The sequence below is a fragment of the Abrus precatorius genome, unplaced genomic scaffold (genome assembly GCF_003935025.1).
Source record: "Abrus precatorius isolate BTA unplaced genomic scaffold, Abrus_2018 Scaffold10, whole genome shotgun sequence".
Lineage (NCBI taxonomy): Eukaryota > Viridiplantae > Streptophyta > Magnoliopsida > Fabales > Fabaceae > Abrus > Abrus precatorius.
The window spans coordinates 26145619-26159266 of NW_020874292.1; positions in this window are offsets into that span (position 1 = coordinate 26145619).

Sequence of the window (13648 nt, forward strand, 5' to 3'; positions counted from 1 at the left end):
CAAACGATAACTCTTATCACATTAGCATCTAGGGTATGTATGGTTGATGCCACCATTGTTGACCTCTCATGTGGTCTCTATTGGGACCTATGTCATCCTTTATGACCACTTCAAGCTTCCTCCCTTTAGCTCCAAGTAGAAGTTGGAACTCACCCCACAAAAGTAATATTTGCCTGTTATTTTGCAAGTATGAATGATTGTTTAAGGTGGTTGAAGGTGTTTAATAGAGTCATTGGTTTCTTGCAAAAAAACACTCAACACTTAAGTTAGAAAGGTTATCTCATATTGTAGTGTGAATTAAGTTAGAGAAAATACTTGTTTAAAAAAAATCCCTTCTCTATATATGGGTTTTAGTAATTTGTCGTTTAGCACGCTTATCATAGTTGTTGAATGTGGGTGTGTGTTAGTGCCATTATGTAGTGATACATAATTTGTGCAATAAAATTGTTGTGTCAGCATGTATTTGTAGAATAATTCTATTTAAAAGTTCATTTATTTTGATTTTGATATGGAAAGAGTAATCCAAATAGTTGTGATATAACAACATTCATGATAAATTATGAATAACTATAATAGAAATTGAATGATTAACTTAATCCTAAAATTGACCTAAATTACATATGATTGTTATTTTAGTCGTTAATCTTTTATTAATTTCAATCTAACACGTGTAGATTAATAAAATTCAAATTTAAAAAATAAAAATTTAAAATGAGATGCTTTTATATATATATATAAAGATTTTTTATACTATTATAAGTCTAAAAAATTTTATATTTTATTTTTTTAATTTAAATCATGTTATTTAAAATATAAGTAAATAACTATTCTTGATTATATTTTTATAAATATTTAAATTATATAAAAGTTTATATAGACAGCTATCATATCGCATAAATCAAAAGTCATATAAACAAAATTTAATAGTTTTTTTTTATAGTTTTAGTTTATTAAATTTAGCATCTAATATCATTTAATTTTTTCTATATACGTATCTACTAACATACATACATGACAGGTGTATATATAATTTAAATATTTAATATAAAATTAAAAATATTATGTTTTTCTGTCCGTGTTTTATATCTTTTTCTACCAACATTATCCTCTGTTTGTGTAGAACTTATTTGTTCTCCACTCGAAAAAGTTTAAATTGTATTTTCATTCACCCGTCACTCCCCATCAGCTGTGCACATGATATGTTTGAGTGTCTTCTGAGAGTGTTATTTGATAATTTAAAAAATATTTACCAAAATATAACGAGGTTAGTTTTAAATTCGATGATTACTTAATTTAAAAAAAAACGAGTAATTTTATATTTTAAAGAAACTAATCTTAAATTATTGATTAAAAATACTCATGGTGCAAAAGAACATATTAAAAATTAATTTTAAAATTAAAATAATTATGTAAAAAAATCTATTTTAAATTTTTTATATTATTTTACTTTCATTTTTTCAATCCTTAAACTAAACTTCAATATTATTATGTAAGACATAATAATAGGATATATTTTTTTATGAAATAGTTAATATTTTTTTTTTGTCTAGATTGCAGATATTTTTTTATAGGAAACAATCTTGTTTGAATTAAGAAGAATCATTATTGACGATAAAACTTTTCTCCTCTTAGTATTTAACATGTTTATATTTATTAGATTCAAACTTGATAGTTAATAAAAATTTAACTTACAAATACATTAAAAGAAACATATTAAATAGGAATGAATATGAAATTAAAATTAACTAAATTAAATTTAGTTAAAATTGGTTATATATAAATAATTTAAATTTATGTGACTATTTTATCTTAAAACATTTAATCAATTTGGAAGAATCACCAAACTTTACAAGGTAATGAGTTAAAAACTTGAAGTATATGAACTAGAAAAATAGTAAAAAATTGGTCAAACTTAATCCCTCTTAAAAGTTGACTGATATCCAAAAATTTATTTAAACTTTATAAAAAAAATATGATAGGTATATTAAAAATAATGGACCTAACTTGATCACTCCAATAAACTAGCTTAGTTATCATTTTTAAGTGAGTTAACTTGTCATGCTATTTTTTTCAATTTCATAGTTTTAAAATATGATTTTTCTTTTTTAAAAGTTTTAATATTGACATTTATCGGTTAACTCTTTCAATTATATCTGTTTTTTTTTTAATAAATTTTAGTTATCATAAACCACAGCACTGATCAAGTTTAGCAGAGTATAATTAAGCGAAAAACAAATAAAGGAGAAATAAATATTTATCGTTTAAATATTTATACAGGAGTAATAATAATAATAATAATATGATATAAATTTCTTAAAACACTTGCAGAAAAAGTAGAAATAATAAAACAAATTACTTAGCCTAATTCGGACTACAGTTTAATGGAGTGATCTGACATTATAGCAGTTCTAACAATGAGAAAGGTTAGCTACAGAAAATGACACGGGCTGGCGGGTAGATATTCTTCTCCGAGTGAAGGGGAATAACGCAGCCCAATAAGCAATAAAGAATGTCTTTATGGGACCAATGTTCAGTGAGTTGTATTGCATTGGCGTGAAGCTGTGGAGATGCTTAGATGCTCTTCTTAAGCCAAGCCTTGTGGTTTCTATGTTCTTTGCCATTCTTCAACTCTGCTTGGCCCTCTTTCCTCACTCCTCTCACGTGAATCATCGTTCATGCACTACGCTTTCCTTTTGGTCCACTTCAAAGGTGTGGTTTCCAGCCTTAGCACTTATCCATTTGTTCTGCCATTACTTTGTTCTAATCTTCATGTGAAGAATATGTAACAAGACCCCAAAAAATATAATGTAATTGCAAATATCAATAATCACCCTGGTAATCCCTGGACAAATCACAGTGTCAAGTATGGAAATAATATCATGTTTATATTTTAAAAGTATAAAAATGTTAAGGTTCTCTATTAAAGTGATATTTCAAATTAAGGCTATCTATTATCTTCAATATGTAAATATTACTGAGGTAAACTGAAACTTGGGATAAATGGCAGATTGAGAGGAGTGAAGGGACGTTTCAGTAAGTTTGCTATTGAAAAGGGATAGCGACCATCATTTTCTTTACTGGGACATTCAAAATGTCACTGTAAAAACTAAACTTTTGAGTTAAAAGAAACACTAATTTGAAGTATAGATTTTTTCACTAATTTATTTGTTTAACCAATGAATTAACGTTTTACATGACTCACAAAACGTGGAATTAGATTTTTATAGTTTTAAAAATTATTAATTGTTTTGTAAATAAATTTTTAAATTTAAGATTCTAACTTCTAAAAATAAATTTTTAGAATTAAGATCTTACCCTTTTTAAAAAAATCAAATAACCGTTGATAACGATATGTGACACACATGAAACTGATTGTTCTCTTTAAGTGTCAGAACATATAGTTAATTTAATCTTAGAATAGTTAATTTTGAAATTAGATTTTCACAAAAATAAGAGAAAAAAAAAACAACTTAAACTAAATAAGCAAAACAATAAAAATATTGATTTTTATATTGTTTTTGTTAATGATTGATTGGTTTTAAAACCTCTTTTAGATTGAGATAGCAGTTTTAAATAGTTTGAATTGGATTTAAACACCCCTTAAAGCTAAAACAAGACAAAAAAAATGAAATATAAACAACCCAATTAAACAATTTACCATTGTCAGTTTGGGTTCTCAATATAAAACTCTAATTCAACTCAATTAAATAAACTAACGAATGGTATAAATAAAACCTTGACGATATGTATTAAGAGTATATCTATATCTAAAAGTTAGAGATTAATTTCTTTCAAGATAGGAATTATCATACTGAATTTTATCACTTTCAACAAAACTTTATACTTAGTTATCAATCAGAGAATAACCTATCTATCGTGTCAGGTATTAATTAGTACAAGTTATATGTGACTGTTTTACGAAATATATAGTTATTTGACACGAAATAAATTCAAGATACCATCTTTACCCAAAGAAAAAAAGCAATCGACCCACCATATCCATTCGACTTACGGCTTTCAGTTAGGAGAAAGGGAGTGAAAGCGATAACGCCACTATGCAAGGCTATTTTCAAGCAGTACAAGAAAAATATAATTGCATGTTCCACTAATAGTGGCCAACATCAATTTTTTTAAGAAGAAAAATTACATATTTTTCTTTAAGTGTTATTTGTTAATCGAAATTTAAATTTTATTTTAATAGAAAAACATATTTAATGTTAATTATTACAAATCATGTACTGAGGAAAATTATAATATCGATTGAAAACCAATACAAAAGTATTTATACAATTGTACTTAACTTTTAAATACCATCCAAAATAGCCACCAGCTTCATGTTGTGGTGGTGGCTTGCTCGCTCCTTTATGTCAATTTCTTGTGTTTAAATGCTTCAGCTACTTGGAATATTGATTATAAATTGAGTAATTTTCCGAATACACATATTACCTTCTTATTATAAATTGATAACAATTAATCCATTTCTAATTACTATATATATAATATCTTATTCTATTTTTATGTTAGGCCAGCTCTTCAGTCAAACAATTATTCATTCATTTGCCTCACATTACTTCTGAATCCGCATCATGCATACATCAAATTAAACAGTCCAATTTATATCACCAATTCAATACCGATTACGAGTTTTTTAATTAAGCAATATTTGCATGAGTCTGATGACTATGACATAACGGCCCGTTGCCACAGCTTAGTTTAGTGATCTTTTTAATATTTCAATGCTGATATATACTCTTTTCAATATTGCAATATCAAGTGAGTCAAACTTAAATAAACCAAATCAACAAGTGAACCAAATTCACAATAAAAACTTACCTTACGTGTTTACGGTAAAAAATAACAGTTTGTAAATAAATAATCCAAGAATAATCTAAAGATTGAATTTAAGTTCTCTTGCATTCTTTTAAGTGTGTTGTAAAATAATTAAATAGACATTGTAAACTAGATTAATAATTATAATAGTAGTAACGCGAAACTTAAATTAAGCATAAAGAGTTTTACAGAAATTAACAAAACATGAAGCGTAAAATGAATTAAATAATAAACTAGAAGCTAAATGCAGAAATGTAAATTGCAAACAAATAAACGTACGACTTCTTAGCAACAATAAACAACGACAACCGTGTGTCTCCGGATAGCTGGTGTCTGGCATAGTGCAGGGTTTCAGCGTGCAAAAAGTTTTCGGTGCAGTGTTTGGGTGCAGAAAGTTGTCATTTGGAAAGTGAAGCTTTGACGTATTTATAGACAAAAGAAATCACTATCGTTCTCCTTTTTTTTCGGATACTTCTCAGTAACTGCCTTCAACTTTGTCCATTATCTACGATTGGCTTTGATCGTGCTATCGGTTATGATTTCTTTTATAATAACTATTGCCTACGATCCTTCTTCATGTTGTTGAACCTTCGTCTAGTGGTAACTGTTGGTAACCGCTTCTGAGCCTTATAATAATTTTTGAGTTCTATCATGACTCTTATGGACTTAGAATTTTTTTATTTTTTTTTATTTTTTGAGCAATTCTGAGAAAAATCTAAGAGGCTCATTTAACATTATGGACTTAGAATAATTTCTCCATCGATTTCTATTTTTTGACTAATTCTAGGAAATCTAAGAGCTCTTTTTAGTCTCGTGAACTTAGAATATTTTTACTGCTTATTCATGTTTTTTGAGCAATTCTAGAGTGAAGCTGGAGCTCAACCAGATTTGTGGATTTATAATATTTTCTAAATGCTTCTTGGTTTTCGAGTAATTTTAGAGGGAATCTAGAGCTCAACCAGGTTTGTGGACTTAGAATATTTCCTGACCACTTCCTATTTTTCGAGTAATTTTGGAGAAGATCTAGAGCTCAGTTAGGTTTGTGGCCTTAGAATATTTTCTGATCACTTACTTTTTTTGAGCAATTCTGTGTGTCAAGGACTTTAAAACCCTCAAAAAACTCCTCGAAAGATCTTCAGTCTTATAGACTTAAAATAATCTTTTTATCAATCTTATTTTTTGACCAGTTTTAGCTATTCTCAGTCTAGAGACTAGAAAATTCTCACAAACTCCTCGAAAAAGCATTCAATCTTGTGAACTTAGAATATTTGTTTATTACTCTCCTGTCTTTCAAGCAATTTTAAAGGAAATCTGGAGTGTGACAAAAACTTCTAAAACAATTTGAAATGTGACCTTTTCGACAGAAATTAAGGTTCTTCTCAAAAACCTTTTAACACTTTTTGGGTTCGAACCTACTTTTCAATAAAAAAAAATGTGACTCTTTCTCTGACCCTCTAAAACTCCTTGAAATGTAATTTCTTCAGTATGAAAAATTACTTTCTAAATACTACAAAAACTCTTTGAAAAGTGAAATCTTCAAGATAAATTTAGGACTTAAATAATTTTTTGAGTCTTTGATTTGTCAGTGTGGGAGGCTAAGACTCTCAATCTGATAAGGTCTTTATAACTTAGAAAAATTTTCTTTTCCCCATATACTATGTGAAAATTGTACTCGAGAAAAATCGTGTACTTCAAAGAGATTTGCATATACCGAGAATATGCGCGATTATTGAATAAGTGAATAACCAGTTTATTTTTCATTTTAGAAACATTATATAATTAAAGTTAGTATATATTTATTTTAAGAATATGGAAGAATTGAACCATGATTTGTTATATTTATCAAGTATGACCATGAATATCGAGAAGCAAAATGCATGATACAATTTTTATTCTACGACGCATTAAAAGCTCTTGACTAGAGGAATCCCCCCAAACCCAGTACACACGTTAGGTATGTTACGCCAAAATTAGTAGTCATTTCGTAGCGCTTTGCGGCATCTTATGACATTATTAGGTAAGAGGACAGCAGCACCTTTGGTAGTGCCCTCCATCGCGATCCGCCAAAGACCCTATCCTGAAAAAATGGCACGTTACAATTTGCTTTCGATTTAGAAAGGTTTTGTGAACTGAATGCTTCGAATGTTTTGATAAGAACATAGAGTTGGCAACGTGGTGCCCTGTATATCCCATAATGTGGATAGTAGGCAAGTCTTTAATGTGCTTCATTAATTGACAAGTTAGACTGCAACAATAAGTCCTTTTGCTTTAATAATAGCTGGGTCTTTAACTCCTAAACCGTATATGGATATATCTATAGCAGTTAACTTGTTTACTTGTGTTTTAGATGAAATGGAATTTTACATATATATGGAGACAATTTCTGAATTGCTGAGATTTTGCTGAATTTAGAGCGGATCTATCCTGGATTACTATATATTATATCCAAGCTACATTATAATGTAGCGTTGAACAGTTTGAGGTACCTAAGTAGGTCTAATGACAAAACGTATAAGATATTTCTGAGATGGTGGTAGGTTAATTAGTGAGCACATAATGGAATAAATAATGGCTATGACTTCATAGACCTTATTAATTCTTGTCTCATTTGTAAGAGATGTTAAATTGGTTATCTCATGTGAGTCATCATACAATATAAATTAACCATAGTCAAATTAAGTTGTCACACTTCCACTTTTTTTCTACGAAGTGTTCCTACTTCGACAAATGAACAATCACATACAAATGGTTATAGCACTAATTGTTGTTTCTAAAATAGATATCCAAGTCCAGGAAACGATAAACCTCAATCACATCAATTTGAATTGTTATCACATTATTGGAAGAGTAACTATACGTTTACATTCTAAAATGGGATGTGATTTGGGTGAAAGAAGAGAGAGAGAGAAGAGAGGAGAGGCAGAAAAAGAAGGGAAAAAATTAAAAAATACTAAGTAAAAAATAGATATAAAAGAGAGTACGTAAGTGTGTATATATAATTACTCTTGTGGGAATAGAGAGTAAAAATACTGAAAATTCTTGGGCAAGAGAATCGTAAAACATAATAACCTCACGCTAATCTAAAACTTCCAGACAGTAAATATGTTCATGTATTACGTATATTCTCATTCATGTAATTTTTTTCGATCAGAACAGATAAAGAAACATGAAAAAATGAATATCAAACTTTCACTTGGTGGTGCTAGATTTATCATAAATCCGTGGCAAAATCCTACAGCATATGGACAGGGTTCACCTGATGATGTTGATCTTCTAAAGACAAATAATGACTTCTAAACTTTTAAAGACAAAGATGACCTTTCAAGATGACATAATAGCCAATATACATATTTTACCGCACGTTGTTCAACATGCCATCTTAATTATGACTGAGAAATATATATCTGTTTCACATTGAGAATATGAATAGGAAGAAAAGAGAGGAGATTGTTTCTGATAACTCCCAACAATATCTCATAATGGAAGAGTTGAAAATCATACTGTCCATTGGAGTTTTGTGCTGTGAGGACGCACTCGTCTTTCCTCTTGCTAATCACAACAATGGAAAGCGTCCACATGCAGCAACCCACTAGAAGCTTTGGTGGTAAGTAGTGGCTATTACCATGTCAGTACAATTCTGAGGATAAATTCTTGTCAAGCATGCGTGTTTTGTTGATGGTGATTTGTGAAATAATTGATAACCCCACCACACGTATTGATATATATAGTAATAATTAACAACTAAATATATAGTATACGTTTGGTGAAGGTATTACCTAGAGGTGAAGAACCCTGAAAAAAAAAAATGGGTTTGGGAAGTACGTACGGATTCAACGTAATGCATGTGTTTTAACCGCTCAACTTTTACTAATTAAGAATTAGTTCAAAACTCGATCGCCAAAAAGTGAGTTGTCTCGCTTCATTTTTTTAAAATGGAGTGGAAATATTAATCCTGTCTAAACAGGGGCGTTCAAAGAAGCCAGGTTAATGAAATCAAACTACAAATTATAAACTATTTTAAAATGTCCGAATTATTTAAACTGAATTTTAAATTTGACCATTTTAATTTTTAGAATATGATTTGGTTGAGAAACCGATTTAAAAGGATTGGATCCCAAAAAATCAGTTTATGACTGCTTATTTTTCACGTTCCAACTTTCCAAATGAATATCCGTACAGGAATAAACTCATTGTAGTCTTTGTTGTTCTCTATGTAGCTCTAGCTAATGGATGCAGACCATGTCGCCTATGGGACAATCTTACTTCTGCATAGTGCCACACATGCTCCGCAGAAGACCCAGCATGCTGTCTATTTTTAAAAGATCTCAGTTAAATTAAACGCCTTTCAAAATTAAATTGGTTTGAAATTTAAACCAGCTTTACAAATGTGTGTGTTTGTGTTTTGGTTTTTCAACCTGCATCTTTTTATTGTTTAAGCTTAGTTTTTAGTGAATTAAAAGAAAAAAACAATAATGCTTATTAAAATAATATTAAGTTAATAAATTTAGAGTAACAATAATTGGTAAATTGCTAACAAAATATGTTAGTTATTTATTTTTAAAAACAAATTGAGTCCATGGACCAGCCTTCATCAATCTGCTATTAGCTAGCCACGTTTTGGCCATCAAAGTGGAGTGAATCTGATAGGTTTAAAAAAATTAGTTCAGCTTACCATTTTAACTAGATTTTCGTTAGGTTAGACTCATTTGTTACTCTTAACTATTATATGTATATAACTTATTATCTTTTTTATTTTATTTTTATCTCTCTTTCCTCTCCATTGATTTTACACTTATTTAAAATTGTCAAATGATAATTTTTCATTTTAACTTCTGTTATTTATTAATATACTAATTGAATTTTGAATTTTAAATTTTTCATAACATATTTTATTGATAGCAGCTACAATAAGTTATTCACGTACAATGATTGTATGATAGTATTTCAAAACTAGAAAATATTATAAAAGGGTAGGTTTGTAAACTTAGAAGTACAAAAATGAATGAGAGCTCGTGAACTCTTGACCTGTAGGGGTGAATCAGGCGAGCATAATAAGCGCTTTATGAAAGAATGAGTTTACCCCATCTCTCAATATGTTTCATTCTTGTAAAAAGTTGTTCAATGTCACAAGATGTAGGCTACATCCAAGAGTAATTGTTATCTTCTTTTCAAAGCGTAGTACATTTCTACTAGAGTAAAGCGCGTCTGGAAGCTCTCTGAGCTAAATATTGAGTTCTCATTTAGTAAAGCTCTCTCTCAACTTCGCTTGAGTGTAATTCCTGCACTCAAATGTGCCAAGGAGTGCTCGTCACGCTCATTTATGCTTTGAAACGTCTATAGATTACGAAGTTCCATTATTTATCTCCATGTTGCACTCTGGGTATATAAACTTAAAGAGCGCACTTGTGAGAAGGTCTTTTTTTAGAAGAAATCCTTCATTCTTTTTACATAATTCTTTGGAAAAGGTTATCAAAAAGTTAAAGAGAAAAAAAGGTCTTGAAATAACAAAAATACTAAAGAGAAAGAAAAGGTCCCTTAAACTGAGAGAAAAAAAACTCCCTAATCTTTCATCATTTCTTCTTTTCTAGTCGTATTTTCTTGTTTTTCAAGTTGTATATTTCTTTGCTCTCTAAGTAGTTTACTTCCTTACTCTTCAAGTAACTCACTTCCAATTTTGTCCTTAATGTTTTATTTAGTTCTAAACTTATAGCAATTTAAAGACTAACACAAAAGTTTATTTATTTATTGTTGTCTACAAATTTTATATAACTAAGATGGTTATTAATTCTAACTGTTGGGTTGGACTCCCAACTATGTGTCCAAAAGTCCAAATTTTCAAACTCATTTTCTACGCACTTAATTGAGGGCAGTGAGAAGTCAGTGGAGTGGGTGAGGGAAGTCCATTTTCGCAGCCTAGTGTGAGCATTTTCGGTGAGAGGCATAAAAAAGAGAGAAGGGAAGTGAGGGAAGAAAAGAAGCTCCAGACCAGCTGCTTCATTTTTCTGATATCCAATTAGTTCACCGTTGGATCGGGTTGAAAATTTTACATCAGATTCGTAACACGGTGCTCTTTGTTCTGACCGTTCGGATTGTCAATTAGAGGTCTGAATTTGGAGATACTGTCTTCGCACAGAAGCCCTGTTTTTGGTGACTCTGCACAGACCAGCTGCTGAGAAATTGTTATTTCTCCTTAGTTAACCGTTGGATTGAGCTGAAACTTTGACATTAGTTCCCAGACGTATATTTCTTCATTCTGACCGCTGGGATCGTCGATTAGAGGTTTTGGCTGAGAGAAATCGTGTATGAACAGCAGCTCTATTTTGTGAGATTTTCTCTCGGCTTTATTGCTTGGTTGTATTAGCTGGTTGTTTACACGAATTTGTGCAGTATTTTGAGACTCTCTTGTAACCTCATTTGATTATAGTGGAGCTTGATTGACTGGCTTGAGCCCGTGGGTTTTTACTTCTCACATTGAGAGGGTTTTCCCACGTAAATAATTCTCTGTGTCTTTGTGTTTGTTGCTGCCATTTGTTATTGTTGTTGCTCCTCACAGGTTCTTGCAAGTTTGGGGAATTGTTTCCGCTGCTCACTTTAGATAATTGTGTTCTTGTGTTTGGTTTTCCCCAACACTAACAACATTACAACGAATATTAAATACAAAATAAAAAAAGCATTGGATACAAAATAAATGACCGATTATTATAGAGTAGGAGTCATAATTGAATACAAAAGTCAAATTAATTGAAAAATCGACCATGTAAAATAATCGAAAACCAAATATACAACACATCATCCAGGCCTGAAAAATCTTATAAGCATTACACTACTATTGCATCAGCTGGTGTAAATTTTCTTCCAATCATTCAAAACAAGGATATATCAGAATATGAATTCCCAAATTTTAAGATGGCCTTCGAGGCCTCGACTGTAGTGATTCGATTTAGGTTCAACTATTAATGGGAAACATGTCAAATTGCATTTCCTGGTTATTGATCCATGGGATGTATACAAAAATCTCCACTTTAATTTCCCCCATTTCTGCCTTTTTCCGTTAAAACATAAATGTATACTTCTTTTGACAAGGAAGTAAATACGGTTGCCCCTTTGAAATATATAAATTAAATAGTTCCTATTATATATATCATTGAAAAATTCGCAGAATAACCCGAATAATCAACACATTATTGATGGAATTAGTGTGATCATAGTGGTTCAAAGTTCAACCATTGACGTCGATCGAAACTTGCCAAAATTGTACTATTATAACTTTCTTCTCCATGGAACTACTATAATTAAACACTAGCAATTTCAGAATGAGAAGAGATTAAACATTGTTAACATAAAATGCGTCTCTTAAAAGCTTTTTCTTTTTTAACTTGTCTTCCTCATTATTACCTTATTCCTGAATCAATGACCGACCGGAAAGTAAATTTTTCTAATGTCCACTAAAGTGATTCAGATTTGTCTTGTACGTTCTTCCCACAGGTTCTTTGTGCTTAGAATTTAGAAGTGGCAAATGACTAATAGCCAATAGGGCATGAGAAAATGGTACGCTGCGAAAACCCACTAAAATATTAGTACCCACTTGCTTGGACGCAAGGTTAACTATGCTTGCAAATAAATAAAAAGTTCTGTTTATTATGAGTTCCTCCTTCAGCGTCATGTATTCCTTTCTCTAGACTAGAATTCAAATTTCACTCAAACAAATTAATGGGACGTGTCCACAAGAGTATTGGTACATGACAGCAGCGATAAACAGGTGATCAAAAGATACTTTAAAGTGCAAATGTTGTGAGGGATGTAACTTTCTCTTCAGATAATGAATTAATTCTTAATTTCATCATATTACATCCCATTATCATATCCTCCATGAGTGGTATATGCATGTTGCTTTTTTTTGGAACTAGAATTCAATTTTCACTCAAACATATTGCAAATTAATTGAATCAATGACATATATGTACTTCACCAAATAAGCCCCGACAAGTAGCGCTTCTGAAATTTGTGGCAATTGCGCACTATATAAATATCTATTTGGAGCTGTTGATTGAATATGTATAAAGGCATGGATCAATATGCCCGACAAGCAGCATCTGCTATCTTTCATGGAAGCAGATAGAAAATGAAGATGAACCTTACGATGGAAGTGTCCACTATGTGAGATCATACGATATAATTTGGAGAGATGTTATAATGGTATATACCTTCGCATTAATTTTTATATGGAATATGCCTATGAATGTCCACATGATGAATATTATAGATGATAAATCTTCAATGTCATAGATATTTTTAGTAGTTTTTTTTAATTAAATTAAAGTTATTTAAATAACATACCAAATTTTAATTATGACTTTTTTTATATGAATTATTGAGATAAAAATTTTATCCAAATTGAAATTAAAAAAAAAAAAAACACTTATAATCCTCCCCTAAATTTTCTCCTATTATAAAAGCTAACCTTCTCATCATGTTTGTACGTAACTTGGGCTTGGTGGATAGAGCATGGAAACACGACAGGATTAGAAAAGGCGCTTCTTCCGGAATTTGTTTAATTTCTTGTTTGCAGGCTACGTAAGATGTCTGAGTCCACTTTTGCATCAACCAATGGTTTTAAAATTAGATCCATTAATTGTGAATCCAATGTTGTAAAATTGAGATGGATGATTAATTCGACCAAGGTATTGAGTCACCGGTCAAAAGTTAAAATGATATTACCATAAGAATAACGTTAATCATATATCCAATTTTTGAAGTCTATGGAGTGAGAAGAATAAAAAATAAAAACATAATAAATAATAAGATATAATACAAAAAT